Genomic DNA, 21,111 nt, shown 5'->3' on the forward strand with positions numbered 1-21,111 from the left:
CTCTAACCCACCCCAACCCCGAAATATGAGACTTGGCTTTGTAATGATTATGCTTAGTGTTTAAAAAACTAAGTGAAGCTTCTAGGGTACGAGTACTCGTTGACCGTAATGGTTAAATTTGGGTTTAATATTGAAAAAGCTCGTTTTGAGGCAGTCTATTTTATTAAATCTATATTTTGAGTAATACCTTAATAAGATTCATTAATGTCCATTTCCTTACATAAGATTTTAATCTATACCTATTTTCTTAAATACGCAGTTCAAACTATGTCCATTTTCTTAAAAATGTATTTTGTGCAATGTCCAAAATGAAAAGTTCACCAATGACAGTAGAGTACTTTTTACTGAGTGGTCATTCTTAAGCTTCATTGTACTTAAATGGAAATAGTAACATTAATAGAGGTCCAGACCAGTATCGTACACCACATACCTTGTAAGTGTGACGTACACCTCATACCTACTATATATGCTTAAAATATTTTTAAATTCCTTTTTATAATATTTTAAAATACTATTATAACTTAACGTGACGTATTTAAAAAATGCTGTGTTAGTTTCTAATTGCATTATTCAACATATCCTAAAACATACCTAATTTTCACTATACAATCGAGATATTTTGCCTCTAGATGTATAAGTTTTAAGTTATAAGTTTAAGTTATAAGTTAAGTAAAAACCTTCAATTTCATTAAACAGATCTTAAAAGCACTCCAATATTTGAATGTCTTACAACAGAAAATTTGATTTTCTAGATTTAATGATCAAGCTCACATCCATATCATACAACATATGCCCAAAATGTTAGCCTCATTCTAATTGTACATTCGGAAGCATAAAATGACACGCTTCTGAATGACTGACTATTCTGAATAGTCATAAATAAATGACTATTCTGAAAGATATAAGTTAAGCAACTTAGATTATGATGTTTCAGCAAAATAATTTAAGTTCTAAATTTACCAGATACAGTCTGGTCACCGTGTATTAACTACTTACTCTAAGATACATGAGAAGTAATCTAATGTAGTAAATTTATTTAATTCTCTACATGTGCCAGAAGATCAGGGATGCACAAAACAATTGGCCTACTAATCACTCTGTTGCAGTCTTCCTTGATATGTCAATGGCATTTGACAGAGTGTGGAAACCCAAGTTAGTTATCAAACTGCATGAACAAAGCAAGATCAAAGGCTGGGCCTTAGCTTGGATCTATGATTTCCTGAGGCAACGTGTCATCAGGGTCAAATATAATAATACTATCTCTGACAAATTTTACTTAAGCCAGGGTGTACCTCAGGGTTCGGTGTTGAGCCCTTTTCTCTTTGCCATTTATCTGATGGGCATTGAGGAGTTACTCCCCAGGAGGTGTGAGGCTGGAATTTTCGCGGATGACATAGTTTTATGGAAATCAGGGGCCCAAGTGGACGCGATTGAGTCAGAAGTGAATTTGACTATAGACGAACTGAGTGAGTTTGCTGTTCAGCATAAACTGAACTTTAATGCCAACAAGTCTTATGCCACTTTCTTCACAACAAACAAAAGACTATATAATTATGAACCTAGAGTTAGGTTTGATGGACAAAATATAAATGGCGTAAAACATCCTAAATATTTAGGGTTTATATTGAACCCCGAATTCAACTACAATAAACACATTGAGAACTTAATCTATAAACACAGGAGAAGACTAAATATACTCAAATACATCTCAGGAAGAGATTGGGGCGCTAATGCTGAAACACTTAGATGTACGTACATTGCCCTTATTAGACCTATTTTAGAATATGGATTACCTGTATATTTTTGTGCTTCAAATACCAACTTACAGAAACTAGAAAGAGTTCAGTTGAGCGCGGCTCGCGTAATCAGAAACAGTTACACTAATGCGTATTTGAGAAACAGTTACCCTAATGAAATCGTTTTATATGAGGCAGACTTACAGCCTTTGAGATACAGAGGTAGAACTGACTTACAGAAATATTTTAACAAACTTATAAGTTATGGCTCTCATAATCGTACCTCGGATTATTTAGGAGGGTGGAAAAGTAACAAAAGATTTTTAAAAAAACAGTCCAATGAGCCTGGCCACGGATATGAATTTATTCAGCCGGGAGGTCGAAAGCCACTCCCTGAAATATTGTATTGAACCATCGGAGGGATTAAGGGGAGTATTCTTCCACACCGAACTACAACAGGCTGTGAATAAAGCAAGTGCAGTCCCGGATCTTATGAGGCAGTTGGCACTTGGAATAATCAATGAAATCCCTGAAGTAGATATCCAAATTTACACAGATGGGAGCAAAAATGAAGAACATCAATCCGGGAGTGGATTATATATTAAGACTCCTGATAGCGAAGTCAGAAAAATTAAAATTAGAAACCCGGACAATTGCTCGGTGTTTAGAAGCAAACTGTTGGCCATTGAGGCCGGTCTTGAGGCCATTTTGAAAGATACTAATTATAGAGCGGTATGGATTTTGTCTGATAGTAAGAGTTCATTGAAGCTCTTGAAGGACTGGTTCAATGTTGGTGACCGCACTAGCATCGCTATTTTGAAATTACTTAGACAGATTGCTGTGGTTCACGAAGTGCACCTCCAATGGATTCCCCCGCATGTGGGGATTTACGGAAATGAGGTCGCTGACGACTTGGCAAAGCAGGGCTCGGTTGAGCCATTGTATTCAGTTGCCTCATTGACATTTGACGAGCTTTACTCCATCAGGAAAAACAATGACTTAAAGTCTTGTAGGGTCCCTCTATCCCAAGGTTGGTATTGGCGGAGATGTCCTGGGGGCTCCATTGGCCTTTCCTGCGATAGAGCCGACCAGACGGCGCTGTTCAGATTTGCCAGCGACCATCTCAGGAGTGGCTTCTTTTGCAATGGCAACAGGGTTTTCCCCGTTTGTGCAAAATGCGGAGTGGAAAGTGTGTCCCCGGAGCACATTATGGCATTTCTAAGGATACTTTCGCGACGGACCCTTTGCTTGCCCTGGATTTCTTGAGAGTGTATGGACTCATGGATAATGTCTAGCTGTCGCTAGACAGTGAGGGGACTAGTCACACACACACTAGTCACTCACACACACACACAAGATCTCAACAGTTATAGATTTATACTGCTTTTGATAGTCTAGAAACATGATCTTGATTCTAAATGAGTAAAGTGCTTGTACTCTTTATTCTTAGACTAATTTTCACTTAGAAGTTAAGATTAGTGAAAATCATTTTATTTTTTAATCTTTATTAATACAACTTTAGGTTATCAATTAAAATGACGTAGGTCAAAATTGCCCCGATAATTCCGAAAATGGAACCTCTCTTGATGGGCATTATTTTCCAGGCAGACAAATAAGCCTTTTCTTTCACTAAGAGTAATAATGACTGTTGATTCATAATAGAATGTTGTTTGCATTTACTCGACAAACAGCAGAGAGTATAAGCCACGTCTTCAGCTGTTTCGGATACCACAGAAGCAGATATCATCATGGCAAAGAAGGATGTAGTTTGATTAGTGAAAAGACAACCTAACGCAAGTAAATGGTATGTGCCTGTAACTACATTTGTATGCAATGCAAGAGACACAGCACAAAATATTAGCGCTGCATTCAATGAAATGCTCAAAAACATTAAAAATGATAATTCGTTATCAACGCTCATAATTCTTGTAACTTCTGTAGTAAATGTTTGTAAAGTTACTTTAAACTTGATGTGGCTTTGTGTGAGGATACGATTCTTAAAGCATAGCAAAAGTTTCTTAAGTTGATAACAAATTGTAACATAGTAAAAGGCAAATATGCTAAATGGCATTATAAAACATACTACAGAAAAAATTGCTCCGAAAATTGCTAAAAAAGTTAGATTAGAGCCATCCACATGCAATGCCTCGTAATATGTCATTTCTTTCGTAAATTTTAAGCTGCATATAAAAATTGTGATAAGAATGATAACATTAACTGCAATCCAGACTAGCATCAATAATATATATTGCACACTTACACATATGTCACACCGTTCGCAACTCTCTTGCAAGTTGTTCGCCAATCGTAGAAGACGATTACATTTTACTAGAAGAGAGCAACGAAATAAAAGGAATATAAGAGTTGATAAAATACTGCCTACTATAAAGACATTAATTGCATTATGAAACAATAAAATTACTGAGATAATTAAAGAGATTAAAATGAAGCAATTTATTAAATATATAATAGAAACTATAATTTTCTTAAATGCACCATACTTGGAAAATAAGAGCGGATAGATTAAGCTCAAATTAAGCAAAGTGAAAACAAATTTATGCACATATTTAACTCTATTCATTGTTTTGAATTTTCGTGCACATAAATTTTGAATCATCTACGTTAAAGAAATCCACATACAATGTGTTTCCATCAAAAAAAAATTTTTTGCTTGTTGAAATAATGAGGACTAATTCTTTTTTGAACGAAGAATAGTAACTTTTAAGCTTTTATTTTCGTAATATCTTACTGCATAAAACTGATAATACAGGTTCAATAGAAATTTCAAAATGATTGATCTGGTGTTACATAAAAGATCTTGTTTACATCGAATAAATTTCGAAATTGTTCAATTATTCAATTACAAAATTATTGATTAGAAATCGAAAGAAGCTCAAAAGCTGTAACAATTAAGAATATAGGCTAAATTGCAAATAAAACATTTTATATTTTTAATTGCTTAATGGAAGTTACACTCACAAAGCACAAGATCTATTATAGTTTGATTGCAGTTTTTTTATCGATGCTTAAGGTCCTTTGTGTTATAAATGCAAACAGTCATTTTTATTATAAATCAAAAGGCAATATATTTTTGACATTCAGAAAAGTAACAATACATTTACATACAATTAAAAAGAATTTCAAAACTAGAAAAATGACATTTATTGATAATTTCTAGCTTCCGGTTGGAGGCATTATCTATCATCCCTATCTCTATCGAGAGTTTTGATTTACTAAATTTAAGGAGTAAAACTCAATTCAATTATACAGTTGAATAAAAACACGCTTATAATTAAAATACTATATACAAAAAAAAATTATTAATAGCATTTTTATCCCCAAAATTTACGATCGCGCTACAAGACGGCAGTAAACTATGCAAGAAATGATGACTAATATGACTACCGCGATTGAACCGTGGTTAATTCTACCCATTTTCTTTTGAAGCACACCCATTCTTGAATTCCGCCTCAAGTCCTCATTGTGCTCTGCGTTCCTTTCTATGATCTTTTGAGAATCAACGACCTTTGGTTTTGTTCGAGCCTACAGCTCAACCCAACTCAGAAAACCACTTATTTTGAGGCAGGCATTTTATCAAATTCTTCGAACAGAGGGTAAAAAAAATTACCAAAATCAAAGCTTTTTATCTTGGATATTGCTTAAAAGGCTTGTTTCAGGAAATAGAAAAAGCTCAGAATGAGTCTAAGAAAATGGACGTAGGGGAAATAACCTATTTTAGAGAATGGATATAGCTCAAAATACGCATTTAAGCACATGGACACAGCATTTGATTTTGCTCTTCTTTAAAGAATTAATTAATAGATCCAAATAAATTCGTAGTTTAATGACGTGCATTTGCCTAAATTATTTAATACATTAGTTTAACTAAGTCTTAAGAGATCACTTTAACTCCTTAACAATCGATTAATTTTCAAGAAAACGGTCATAAACGGTCATATGATGTTTCAGCGAAATAATTTGAGTTCTAAATTGATCAGATATAGTCTGGTCACCGTGTATTGACTACTAACTCTAAGTTATATGAAAAGTAATCTAATGAAGTAAATTTATTTAATATAGTTACAAGATAAGATTTCAACTGTAAGATAAGATTTATACTGTTAAATAAGATTTATTATATTAAACAAGATAAGATTTATACTGTTTTTGATAGTCTTGAAATATGATCTTGATTCTAAATGAGTTAAGTGTTTGTACTCTTTATTCTTAGGCTAATTTTCATTTAGAAGTTAAGATTAATGAAAATGATTTTATTTTTTAATCCGTATTAATACAACTTCAGGTTATCAATTAAAATGACGTAGGTCAAGATTGCCCCGATAATTCCAAAAATGGAACCTCTCTTGATGGGCATTATTTTCCAGGCAGACAAATAAGCTTTTTCTTTCACTAAAAGTAAGAATGACTGCTGATTCATTACAGAATGTTGTTTGCATTTACTTGACAAACAGCAGAGAGTATAAGCCACGTCTTCAGCTGTTTCGTATACCATAGAAGCAGATATCATCATGGCAAAGAAGGATGTAGTTTGAATGGTGAAAAGACAACCTAAGGAAAATAAATGGTATGCGCCTGGAACTACATTTGTATGCAATGCAGCAGACACAGCACAAAATATTAACGCCGCATTCAATGAAATGCTCAAAAACATTAAAAATGATAATTCGTTATCAACACTCTTAATTCGTGCAACTTCTGTAGTAAATGTTTGTAAAGTTACTTGAAACTCGATGTGGTTTTGTGTGAGGATACGATTCTTAAAGCATTGCAAAAGTTTCTTCAGTTGATAACAAATTGTAACATAGTAAAAGGCAAATATGCTAAATGGCATTATCAAACATACTACATAAAAAATTGCTCCAAAAAATGCTAACAAAGTTTGATTAGAACGGTCCACATGCAATGCCTCGTAATATGGCACCTCTTTTGTCAGTTCTAAGCTGTATATAAAAATTATGATAAGAATGATACTATTGACTACAATCCAGACTAGCATCAATATAATATATTGCACACTTACAGATATGTCACACCGTTCACAACTCCTTTGCAAGTTGTTCGTCAGTCGTAAGAGACGATTACATTTCACTAGAAGAGAGCAACGAAATAAAAGGTTTATAAGAGCTGATAAAGTACTGCCTACTACAAAGGCATTTATTGAATTATGAAACAGTAAAATTACTGAGATAATTACAAAGATTAAAATAAAAAAATTTATTAAATGTATAATTGAAACTATGATTTTCTTAAATGTACCATATTTGGAAAATAAGAGCGGATAGATTAAGCTCAAATTAAGTAAAGTGAAAACAATTTTATGCACATACTTAACTCTATTCATTGTTTTAGTTTTTCGTGCACATAAATTTTGTATCTTCTACGTTAAGGAAATCCACATACATTGATTCCAGCAAAATTTTATTTTTTGCTTGTTGAAATAATGAGGACTACTTTGTTTTTGATCGATGAATAGTAACTTTTAAGCTTTTGTTTTTGTAACGCCTTAATGCATAAAACTGATTATACTGGTTCTGTAGAAATTTTAAAACGATTGATCTGTTGTTACATAAAAGATTTTGAAGTAATTGGTTTACATCGAATAAATTTCGAAATTCTTCAATTAAAATTATTGATTAGACTTCGAAAGAAGATCAAAAGTTGTAACAATTAAGAGCAGAGACTAAATTGCATCTCAAACATTTTGTATTTTTAATTGCTTTATGAAAGTTAAACTCACAAAACGCAAGATCTATTATATTGTTTAAAAGCAATTTTGTATCGATGCTTAAGGGCTTTTGTGTTATAAAAGCATAACGTCATTTTTATTATAAATCAAAAGGCAATATTTTTTTCCTGATATTCAGAAAAGTAACAATGCATATACATGCAATTTAAAAGAATTTCAAAATTAAAAAACTAACGTTTATTGATAATTTCTTGTTTTTGGTTGGAAAGATAATCTGTCATCTCTATCTCTATCATCATAACATCTATTTATGATTTTAATCGAGATTTTTGTTTTACTAAATTTAAGAAGTAAAACTCAATTTAATTATACTATGGAATAAGAACACATATATAATTAAAATACTATAAATATTATATGCCAAAGAAAACACAAAATTATAAATCATAGTAATTTTAATCCCTAAATTCTATGATCGTGGTTAGAGCCTTATTAATATCATATGTCTAACTATTCTTCCAATTCTCTTTGTACGAACAGCAACCTTTCTTTACGAGCAGCAACTTTTCTGTGACTGACCTTGATAGACAATTAGAGACTTATAATTTTGATTTGATTCAAATATGAATGACAGATGCTTGAAAAAATTTCAAAAAGGAAAAATTAGATAAGAATAAACATATTTGCACTTATATATTCACATAGTATTGTTTTTAGTTGCTTATTTTATTTAGATATAATTAGATTTATTTTACTCATTATAATGTCGCCTGAACTAAATAATATCTTATCTGTCTTGTAATATAGGCTGTAGTAATTACTAAAATGATAGAAAAGAGTAAAAGAAAATTTTATTTTATTTAAATTTATAAAGAAACTGTTTTTCACTTCACCCAGTATTTGGAATTTTAAAAATTAAATTCCAAATATTAAATAAAAAATTAAATAAAAAAAATTAAACATCCAATAATTAGTCACAGAATTATAATCTGTTCAGTAAAAAATACCTCAAAGCCGCTCAGTAGGCCACAAGAGCCAGTTTCATTTATGAACTAAAAGCGAGTTATTATTACTTCTGTTTGTTAAATTTCAATTTGTCCGAAAGTTATAGAATATTTGATACTTTTTTTGCGAGTTTTTTTCCCTCACTTTTTTTAAGTTTTATATAACGATTATTAATGCACTTTTGAAGAAAAATTTATTTTTTCTCTATTGAAAAGTAACAGATAAAATGAATGAAGAAAATTTATAGAGAATTGTTTTAGATGTGGCCAAATTTTTAACATTTAAGTCGAAATTCTAGTTAACAAGTAAAATTATTTATCATTTATTACTTCTTCACTAAATCTGCATTCTTAAGTTGATTTTTTTTTCTTTTTTGAGGACATTTTACAAACGTAAATCGTTCATTTTGTTACCATTAACTTGTTAACAAAATTCTCTTGCATAAAAGTATAAAAATTTCATAAATTGCATAAAAGAGTAAAATTTTGAAAAATGCCTACTTTTAAGAGTAAAAAGATCCAGATGAATCCAACGAGGTTGCAGCCGTTTGGCGAGTGGAGTGAGCCTTAAGGGAGATGCCTCCTAATTATAAAAAAGCCTCTTAATTATTATAAGCCTCCTAATTATTAAAAGTGCGGCTATAATTTTTCTGGCTGTAATTTCTGACAATAATCTTCAATATAAAAATATTAATAAGTAATTAATAATAAAAAAATAATAAAGAAAAAATTCTCACTAATTTTAACTTCAAATCATATCCAAAACACATCTGAATTACATGCAACTTTTTTATTAAATATGAATCAACTTAATCGATTTAGGTTAAAATATCCTAGTTATATTGAAAGAGCACCTAGATTGAATTAGCCACAGATTGAATTGAAGAGCACCTGTTGGAATTTTTATTCTGAAAATTATGGTAAAATAACCGGCAGCAGTCTGTGCATCCGAAAAACCATAAAGTTTACGGTAAAGAACATTTTTTTTTACTTTTACGGTTTTGAAACCCTTTACAACTAATATGGTTATAAAACCATGAATACGAAACTAGACGTTTTTTAACCATTTACATCTAGCATGGTTTCCAAACCGTAAAAAAGAAATTGAACTGGACATGGGAGATAGACTTTTCATTATGCAATTGGCATTGGAGAATGCATGACACTGGAAATTCTTCATGTGTTGAAGTGTATAGAGAGAATATTATGGTGTCAACGCTAGAACTCGAACCCCACTTCTATCAGTCATGAGACTGACAGACTGATTTGCCCTATTATCTAGAATATGCAGTTGAAAGGAACTAAAAGCTTCATAAAGAGGGTTTAGTTGATGCGATAAAATTTAAGTTATTTAACCGTATTAGGTTAAAGCAGTTAATGAACGGTTTTTCTCACAGTTAACAATTTGATTACCATCTTATTTATGATTATTTGACTGTTTTGTTTGAATATGGTAAAATAACAATTAAATAAATTGTTATTTTACCGAGTTTATTGTTATTTTTTAACATTTTTTCCGAGAAATTTCTTACAGAGCAATGTCGGCCAAAGTCTTCGATCCAGCTCTAACTAAAATTATATTTGAAAATTTTTGTTAGCGATTCTAACGGTAACATTTTTGTAAATTTTCAAAAAAACTAATGTTTTGAATTCTTTTTTTAGTGTGTATATTTTACACAGTGGTCATGACGGGGATAATGACAATTTACTTAGGTGAAAATGTTACACGAATGCTAGAACTGGCAAAAAAAATTCATTTGTTATATTGATAATATTTTTATGATGTATTCATATTAAGGAATTTCTATAAAAGAAAGTTCAATCTGTAAAGGAATGAACAAAAAACTAATTCAGTTTCTAGAGAAAATAGCGAGATAGTTTAATTAACTCGAAAACTAACTTAAGCCATTTTGTAAGATATTTTATTTGACTGAAGAGTAGAACAAACAAATAGCGAAAAGGAAATTATTAAAGGAATAGTATTAAGGGGAAGAAATCTTTAAAAAATTCATTGCCAAATTCGCTAAGAGCATTTATTTTCTTTCAAATGTATAGAGTAATAGATTGTATTATAACTTACATTATCCATAAGATTGAAATATAGATTATAATTATTATTAAATTATAAACATCCAGCATTTATAATTTAATAATAATTATTCATCATAATATCAGACTTACAACACGTTTCAATTAATGTTAATGATTCCCGTAAGTTTTAAACGCAGATTGATTCACGTTAAAAAAAAAACTAATAAATAAATTATGATCTACTAACTTATAAACTAATAAATAAATTATGATAAATAACTATGAAATTACTACTTTAAGAGTATCGAAAGTTTCCTAAAACGGAAATTTAGTTAATGTTACAGTAGACAATTAAAAATTATCACACGTTAGCATTCCTTTTTTCTACCTAAAATAATTTTCATATCTCGCTAAATCTGTTCCTTTGGTTCCAAAAAGAGAACTTCAAAATTAACCGATCTGCCAGTTTTGGCCAATTGCCAGCTGACCCTGGTACGAATCCCAGCGGTGGCTGGTTGGTACAAATTCTGCTCGCACCGACCATAGTGATGATGTTAAATGTCCTCAGTAGTAGACGGATTATGGCTTAGAATCTCCTTGTTGTCGGTTAACATTTGTAGGTTTTCGGGGTTTTCCTCAACATGTAAAGCCGAATTGTTATACAATCTTGATTCTTATTCCATTATAAGTTTTTGATAAAGTGTTGATGTGTACGCTTGAATCTAAATGTATAAAGTGATTCTACTTTTATTTATTCCAAATATTTTTTCATGCAACTATTTCATTCATGGGTAATAACTATACAACTTGAGGTTGAGGAGGCAATAATTCCGAAAATGGAACTTTTAAGGCAGGCTAATGAGCTTCTTCTTACATTAAAACTAAAAATGATTGCAGATTTAGTACAGAATTCTACCTGCCTAAAATTTATATTTAATATGCATTTTAATAAAACTAAATTCTAGTAAAACTAAATTTTGATAAAAATAAATTTTGCTTAAAATAAATTTTAATAATAAATTTCAAAAATAAATTTTGATGAGAACAAATTTTAATAAAAATAAATTTTAATAAATTAATAATCAAACGTTATTTTATCAATACATTCAGTAAAGCTGTAAATAGATCTGTATACATTATCCGTGTCCACTGAAAGAATTTAGGCTGGTAGCAAAATATTTTATTTATTTACTTCCTCGAAAAATGTTTGGAATAAGATGATGCATTAATAATTGAAATACCTTTAATGCACATCAAAACCAAAATGCCGGAAACAATAGGCGAGACTTAAAATTCATAATCACGTTTTTAGATTTAAATATGTGAAACAGTCACCTTTGTCGCCAACAATCATGCATACCTCGAAATCAAGAGAATGACAAAAAGCTGAATGTTTTTCTCAAAGGTCATATATCACAAGTACATTTGTTCTGTGCTATGAAAAACGGCGCATGATATATGGAGAATAAAAAATGTACTATGATGAACTACTTGCTGGATGCGAGTCGCCTCCATCAAAATAAATTTTTTAAGAAAGCAGAAGATGGGAGAAGAAAAAAATTTAGAACAATGTCTGATGATGCAAGGTCGTTGTAGTTGATATAAAAAGGTATGGAATTTGGCGAAGTTATGTCACACAAGCACACGGGTTGCTCGTCACCTGTTTTGCTGAGAATCTTCAACAAAATGAAGACTTTGGTAAGGATCATTGATTTCAGTTAGAATGTTCATTTATTCCAAATGTTCGCTTTTTTGTGTGAATAATTACTTAGTAAAAAAAGAATTTCTTTTAAATATTCATAGTTAATTTCAATGTTTTATTGTTGTAGCCAGATTATTAAAACTTAAAATTGAAATAATTATAATTTTTTTCCAATATTAGGGCTATTTATTCAACGAAAAAAGTTTAATTATTTATATTATGGGCTGATTGAACTCTTCGGTTAATAAATAAGAAATGCAACAAGTGCATCGTGCATAAAAATTCAATGTTTCAGTTAATTCAAATTTCAATTTAATTAGTCATTGATTTTTACAAGTAAAACTTTGTTGCTATGAAAAGACTGAGGGAAAAAAATCCGCACGTTTTTCAAAAATGTTTCATAACTCGATTTAATGCCCCGTTTAGGTAGCCAACATTTTAAAATTAATATTAAATATCATAATTTTTTGTTTTAAACTTCATATATTTAATAAATGCATCCCTTTATTATTAAACATTTCACTGAGTGTACTATAATAGTTAAAGTAAAATTTTTAATTGTTTTTACAATGGCTTTATAATTGCAAGGTTGGGTTTATAGCATGACTTTTCCAGAAGTTTAGGTTTTTTGCAAATTGCTAATAAATTATGATAATTGCAGATACTCTACAAGTGTAAGGAATTCCCGCTACATACCATGCACAATGTACTAAGACCTCTTTCTTCCTGTAAGGAAAATGTACTGTAACAAAAAACGCTCTACTACACATTTTAAGAAAGTTAGCTTTATATTACATTACCCCAAGTCATGGAATTTGTTTTATCCTTTTATACATATTGTTGTTTTTAAGTAAAATGCTTTTGATGAATTATTCTACAATTCTTTAGAAATTTGAGTAAAATTATTTTTTAATTAACATGGCGAAACTGCTCTTCTGTTAATTAATTTTTTTAGCTTGTCTTTCACTCTAATTTGCTAATAAACAAGTTTTTTCAAGAGACAATCGCTTTAAAGTAAGAGACATAAAGGCTTAGAGATGTAAACTATAGATAAGTTTTTTAAAAGAAAGTCCTTTTTTTTCATAAAGGAACTCTGAAGAAATCCTGTAGATTAAGATCGAAATTTTCTGAACCATGGAAGAAAAAAAGAGGGGGGTGAATGAGAAAACAACAGAAGGGAATTTCTTTTTTTCATAAAAAAAAATTTTAAAAAAAATTCATATTACGAAAATTTTAAGACTAAATTTATTTTAAGACGAAAATTTTAAAATTTGTGAAAATTTTAAGAGATGCCTTTAGATAACAAGCATATTAAAACTAATCGCCAATTCAATTGCCTATTTGCTGAAAAATTATTTTAAAATTTTACAAATCATTCCCGTTCAAAAAAAGCTAAGATAATAAAGATAACATTTATTTTTTCTATTTATTACTAACATGAATTTCAATTATAAATACATAAGACTGAGTAGAGTACTTAACTCACTATTAGCAAATATCAAGCCGATGTTATAGGATTTAGATATCAAGGATCTTTAGAGATTCTAAAACAAACTTTAAAGAAATATAATATAATATAATATAATATAATATAATATAATATAATACAAATATAATATAATATATGTGCTTTTTAAACTAAAATAATATTTATTAAAGCAAAGTATATTTCACTCCTAGAAAAGTTGAATTTAGTTTATTGTGGATTGTATATGCCAAATCTCAAATATTTCAATGTATAANTAATATAATATAATATAATGTAATGTAATGTAATGTAATGTAATGTAATGTAATGTAATGTAATGTAATGTAATGTAATGTAATGTAATATAATATAATATAATATTTTAAAATATTGACAATGTTGAAATCTACCAACTAAATATAGTCCTTATTTTAATTCATTTTTCACCACATTTAACTGGGCAAAATTTAACAAGAATATTAAAACAAAAAAATTAATTGTTTACTTTTGTAAGGAAAGCGCGTTCCTATTATTGTGGGATAACAAGGACGAAGTATGTTTGCAAAATTTGTTTGGTTTGAAAGAGAACTTTTTTTTTCAAACAAAATGCAGCAAAGTTGGGCATTAATTTGTCAAAAAATTGCAGATAATTTTTTTATTATAAAATTTAACACCGGAATGAATAGTTTATTTCAACTTTTACCTAAGTCTGCTAGCACTTTAATTGTTTTCACTTTTTTTGCATTTTTCTAATGACTAATTAAATATTCAGTTAAGTTAAAAAGGAAAATTATAGCAGCTTTCATTAGGTACGCTTATTACATAAATACAATTTCCTGTTGAGATATGATTTTATTTATAATTAGAATAGTGTTTTAATGTAGTTAGTAGTGTAATTATTTAGCAGGCGTAGAACATTTTGAACAGCAGAATTGCTTTTCTTGACTTCTTTTAACAAAATATTATTAAGAATTAAAAATTTAATTGCTTACAAGGTTTATAGTCTAAAATAAAAAAAGTCTCTTTTAAGAAAAATTTTAAATTAAATATAATTACCTGTTTTAATTTCTGAAATTATCCATAGACTTTATTCCACCAACATCTGTATTTAGCATTGATTTAAAAAGGCGAAAGAAGCAACTAAATCGTTTGGTAATTTAAAAAAAATTTTTTTTAAGGAATATTGCCAATTTATATTTCGGTTTTTAAATGAAATATTTAATTTCGTTTAAGGCAGTCAGAAATCGTCTGCTATATTAGATATATATTTACATCGGTGACGTTGTTTCCAGGCTTCTTTTTTTTTAAGCTGATGATAATTCGTTAAAATTGATAACGATTGAAATTTTTTTGATCTATTCAGAATTTGACGCAGTAATAATTTAAATTGATACTTGTAATGAATATTCAGTTTTCAAAAAACAAAAATTACACAAAATAAAGTTAAAAAAAAGTTTTATAAATAAAATTTTCCCATAATATAATTTTGGGTAATATAAAATTTTTCTCCTCAAGTTTTATCAATTATATTTTATTTTCAGTAATTTACGTCTTAGTTCTTCTCTGAGTTAATAATTATGTATTTGTAAAGCATCTGCGTTACTATTCCAATATAAATACTTATTGCAAGAGTAATTTGAAAAATATTTTTCTTGAGTTAGAATTTATTAGTAATATTTTCTATAAAATTCAAAAATGGCGTTCTCTACAATGTTTTGCATTTTACCCTATTTTTCCTTACTATTTTTTCTACTGGCGAATCTATAGCAAAATTAATCATGTCTTTTAATGCTCTTTATTTTTATAATATTCAATAACTAGTTATAAAAGTTTTTGAATATTTTTTTATAATATTCAATAACTTTTTATTTTTCTTCTTTTTGCCACTTTACCTACCAATCTTGCTATCCATTTTGAAATTTTTTCTTCAAGCGCAGACAAAACTAAACTCCTGTTTGTGAAAATTGCAACACCATGAAGGAATCGTCATAATTGAATGAAATTTACTACACAGTTGAGTGGTAGTGGTAAAAATAAATGATTAAACTTTCAAAGCAAACAAACAATAACAAGAGATCGAAATCAGTATTTTGTGTAGCCACCACGCACCGCAATAAGCGCTGCTACACGACGTGGCATGGAGTCAAGCAAATTTTGAATGTCTGTCTGAGGAAGAGCATTCCATATAGTTTGTATGCGTACCCAAAGTTCGTCTGTAGAAGCAACAGGACGAGGATCACGAGCGAGGCACCGACCAACGAAATGACACACATGTTCAATCGGTGACGTATCTGGGGAATACGCAGGCCAAGGAAGAAGCTGTACCTGTCGCAATGCAAGGAAGGATTGAACAGTCCTAGCAATATGAGGGCGGGCATTGTCTTGTTGAAATACAGCGCCTGGCAAGGCTTGAAGGAAGGGAACAGCTTGGGGCTGTAAAACTTCACTGATGTACCGGTTGTTGTTCAGATTACCCACAATTCGTAGCAATTGAGATCGTCCATGATATGCTATGGCATCTCAGACCATAACTCCGGGTGCTCGTCCACTGTGGCTTTCGATAATGCACTCCGGAAGATGGCGTTCACCGGCATAGCATCTGATACGAATGCGGCCATCATGGTACCACAAATTAAAGCGGAATTCATCAGAAAACAGAACACGCTGCCAATCATCACGCCAGTTCCTATGCTGATTGGTCCATTGTAGCCGCAGGCGGCTATGGTTTAGCGTGATGGTGATCCTGTATAAAGGAGTCCCTGCGTGCAGTCCACGCTGCAGTTGACGTCTACGAATTGATGAAGCACACAATAAAACACCTGTAGCTATTGACCACTGTCAGCACCATGCGGACCAGGTGTCTATCATCGCGAGCTGACGTGACATTTCGGGGTCCACTCCCGGATTTCCGAGTTGTCTGACACTCGTCCGTCCACTACTTCCAAACACGCATCACTATGCTTCTGTTACGCTGCACACGAGCGGCTACTGCACGATAAGACAATCCAGCTTCACGAAGGCCGATGATTCTCTCTCTTTCAAACTCCGTAAGTTGTTGAAATCTCGCTCTCTTTCATCGGAGAGGCATAAGTAACGTCTGAGCTAACGTTTACCACAAGCAGATAACCACCGATAACCATAGACTCCTCGCTACAGCCGTCTATTTATTCGGATCCATCAGCCGTTCAGAGGGCGCTGCTCAGCATACGCATGCGCTACGGGTCTGAAATTCTAATCATTCGCATATTATCATTTATCATTTGCATATTATCATTTATATTATCATTAATCATTTGCATTGCTTTGCATTTCCTGAAAATTTCAGTTAACTCGCGTAAGTTCTTCATGGTGTTGCAATTTTCACAAACATGAGTTTATGTATTTTTGTAAATAAAGTACGAATTCCAAGACTATGATTACATACAGCGTTTAAGAAGAAAAAAAAAATAAACATATAGTAAAACACATTTGTATACAAAAGAATAGTGCAATAAATTTTGTATGCAATATTTGTAAAAAGAGTATAGCAAACGAAGAGCAAGTACTTTATTTTATATTTTATAACCGCCGTTGAACAGCCGATCCAATTTTTGAGGTTACGAGTACTAACGTTCAACTACGTAACCTTGTAATTTTGAACCCAATCCAGAAGACAAGGGAACTCCTGGATCAAGTATTGGAAGAAATTTTACCCTCGTGGAGGATTTTTTTTGATGGAACTAACCCGCATTTGCGTTACATGGAGGAAAAGATCACGAGAATAGCCTGATGACAAGGGGACTCTAACCCATGATCCGTCTACCACTGAGGATATTTCACGGCAGCACTGTGGTCGGTGCGGAATTCGTATCGACCAATAATCGCTGCAATTCGAACCCGATCCGCCTCATTGAAAGGCGAACGCTCAATCCCCTGATTAATTGAAAACTGATTAAACTGTCTCCTCTAATTAATTAAAATTATATTAATTTCAGGTAGTGCTCTTTCTCCTCTTGTCCGTCGTTCTCTCCGTAGTGTCAGCTTTGCCACTGATGTACTACAGTTACCCATATACAGCTTCTTACTACGCAGCTCCTTATTATTATGCACCAGCTTATGCACCAGTTTATGCACCAGCGTATACAGCACCATACGTACTACCACTTCTCAAAAAATAATGCTTTTGCTATAGGATAGAACCAAGTAGGTCATGAAATCTTTTGTGTGATTAATCTTTCATCTTTGTTTTACTAACACAGATTCAACAATGTCTATTGGGTCTGTATCTGTACAAGAGATTTACTCTGAGTTGGGATTAATTCTTAGAAATGAAACCAAGAACTTTTATTCCGAACTTGTCCTAGCCCGAAATCCATACAATATCTCTTAAGACCTAATTATATACAATTTTCCTAATGGCTGCCTTTAATAAATATTTCTGGAATCATTTTAAAAATGATGTCACAAAAGCACTTACCTTGAACTTCTTATTTACTATCAGAATATCATACCAAATCTCAATTATCAAAAATGTTTGAAACTTTTTTGTCCCATCAAATAATGTTTATTTAGCATTTTAAGAAATATTTCTTAAATAGTCAATATTATTTTTTTTTATCCTTCATACAAATTTTTAATTTTGGACCTACACCACATTATAAATCTAAACATTTTATACTTTTTCGTTTTATAACTAGTTTAAAAGTTAATGAGTCAAAAATAAAAAATATGAAAAATTAAGTTTCAAAACTGATCAAGATAGAAAGCTAAGAATTGAGGATCGAAATGAGGAATCATAAATTGCGTGCTTAAACGAAATATCAACAATTAAACAGGTGATCGCATATATATATATGAGTATACTCCCAAAATCTTGAAAATGTAGAAAATATATGGGTTTTCCAAATGAAAAGTGGTCATATGATAGCACCAGAAATGTTGTAGCGATACGGATATAGAAGAAGGTTAAAAGGAATGCATCTCAAATAACGTGTAACTCATTATCCATTTAAGGAGAGTATTTAGTGAAATAATAAAGTGTGATAACTTAGATGAAAGTGTTCAGAACGAAATGCGTGCTAGTAAATTATTTAGAGTAATTATTTGATAGCCTTTCGCTTGATCAGGGCAGCACTTTGATTACGTTAACATTGATTGCTTAAATGAATTCATTAAAGGCAGAAATCACGGTGCAAAGGTAAAATCACGGTGTTCGCTTAACTTGTCAGATTTGATATTGATGTACAAAATGTTTGCCTTTCAAGTAAACCTTTACCACATTTGTTTGTCTTAGACAGCGCTTGAGCAATTATTTGATCATAAATAGGGCTGCAGGTTTGTCGCGGCGCGAATTTCCGCGATGATTTCCGCGAAATTGTCATCTTTTTTCCTAAAATCCGCAAATTTCTCAATATGTCTTGACTTGCGCGAAAATTGCTTAAAATGTGATTTTTTTTAATTTATTATTTTTATTAAACAGAATTTTTTATTTTCCTGAACCTTAAATTGAACATGTAAAATTGATTAGATATTTAGGGGAGTGAATCAATAGCAAAATGGCATGAAAATAGTTCAGAGATAATCACTATCTTGTCAACTAAGGTGGTCTTTCTACACCTAAGGAGGGTAATTACCTTCCTGAAGTCAGTAAGAGTACAAAAGAAATTGGAATCACAAAAGAAGGAAAATGTTATAAATCAAATCTTAGACAGAAAAATTGTTATACATGCTATTGCACTGGGCAATGAAATTTCTACTGCCTTTCTACATATCCAGTTAATTTTTCCTATACGACTTCTTGTGATTTCTTAAATATGGATCAGTTTCTAGATGAAGGGGGGGACTAGTAGTTAGTAGGGACTTGTATCTGGTAGTTTGAATGTAGAATGTTTGAGTTTTCACAGCAATTACTTCTTACAAAGCAACGGTCAAGGAATTGCGCGTTGGTGAAGGAAAATTGATCGAGTTTTGGAAATCAAAGACCGAACTCTCCAAAATTGGCAAAAGTGGTGTTGATGCAGAAAGATCGTTTTCTAAGTATAAAAATGTAAAGTGATGAAAGACGAAGGATAAATGAGAATAATCTGACAATGCACAATACTTTGTACCAAAATTCTGTTCATTTAAATCAAAATATTAATATTGCTTGAAATTCAAGGAAATACTTCTGTTGTGTATTTTTAAGCTTTTTTATAATTTGCGCAATTTCTGTCTTTTGCATCATTTATATAATAAATTTTTTTATGTTTAGAATTTGCGTAATTTTCAAAATTTCCCGCGAATTTGGGGTCTTTTTTCCCGCGACAAACTTGCAGCCCTAATCACAAATGACTTTACGTTAGTAGTAGTAGCCTCGGTACGTTCTACGGAAGTGACGTCATCATAGAGCGTCAGGGGTGGCTTATTTCTGTCCGATTGCTGAACTATAGATGGGGTATTTTTAGTTTCGGTTTCGTTTTTTCATGGTGGCAACACATAATAATTTTAATGTTTTATGCTTTTGAATTGTATGTAACATTATGAAATAAGTTTAAAACTAAGTATTACGAATGGATTTATATTTTATCCAGAGTGGGGATCGAACCCACGCCATCTAAAACTACCGGTGGGGTAGTTGTATATGTCGCTGATTTGCGACTTCTAATGTGCATGCTTTTTTCCCTTTTCTTTTTACAAGAATTCTAAACTGTATACATATTAAGGTTGGTCCTTTCAGAACACCCTGTACATTAAGTTTCTAAATGATTAAAGTAATATTTATATCGTGTTTTTTCCCCTTTGTTATGTTTTTATTTATTTATTTTTAATCGGAATTCAGTTCTCGAAATACCTTATGGTCGCCTGATTTTAATAAATATGTAACATTATACTAAAATCATCATACTATCATTATACCCCTTGAATATGTATCATTGTTGAAAAATAGTTTCGTAATACGCTTTATATTTGTAATAATTACGCAATATACTTATTGCGAGTAATTTCATGAAATTCTAGGCAATAATGACATAATTATACATTATTAGAATATTGACTTGCGAAAATTAAATTTATTTATCATAACTTAAATTAATCAAATGTCGAAATGTTGTTAACATAATAAACCAAATCTATTTTTACAAAATTCTTTCTTTTTCAGATTAACTGCTATTCAAGCGTTCCTGCACAATCATTCCAAGTTGCCATCTCACTGTAGCAAACTTTTAAAAAAAAATGTAAAACTTGTTATGCTTTTCCTTCCCTTAAAAGTACTTTCCACCAAAATAAATGCTGCCTGCTTGTAAATTCCAATAAAGAATTTTCGTGACATGAAATCTGTATTGTGTTTGAGTTTTATTACTTACTTATTTATTTTAAATATAAAGGTCTTTTTCTTCCTGCCTCAGTATTATTGCAACCTTAGCTAGAAAAAAATCGTTCTACCAAGCGATTATTTTCAATGGTTTATTTCAATTGCTGAACAAATTCAAATACAGTCTGCAGAA

The 21,111-nt window shown here is 31.0% G+C and overlaps 1 long non-coding RNA gene across 1 annotated transcript; it reads left to right on the plus strand.

Moving 5' to 3' along the window:
• Window positions 1-12,041: 12,041 nt before the first annotated feature.
• LOC122269558 (uncharacterized) lies at window positions 12,042-20,940 on the plus strand. Its single transcript, XR_006225263.2, has 3 exons — window positions 12,042-12,176; window positions 17,623-17,830; window positions 20,766-20,940. It is a non-coding gene; the product is annotated as an uncharacterized lncRNA (long non-coding RNA).
• Window positions 20,941-21,111: the final 171 nt, after the last annotated feature.

Source organism: Parasteatoda tepidariorum, chromosome 10 (genome assembly GCF_043381705.1).
Source record: "Parasteatoda tepidariorum isolate YZ-2023 chromosome 10, CAS_Ptep_4.0, whole genome shotgun sequence".
In the NCBI taxonomy this organism is placed as follows: Eukaryota; Metazoa; Arthropoda; class Arachnida; order Araneae; family Theridiidae; genus Parasteatoda; species Parasteatoda tepidariorum.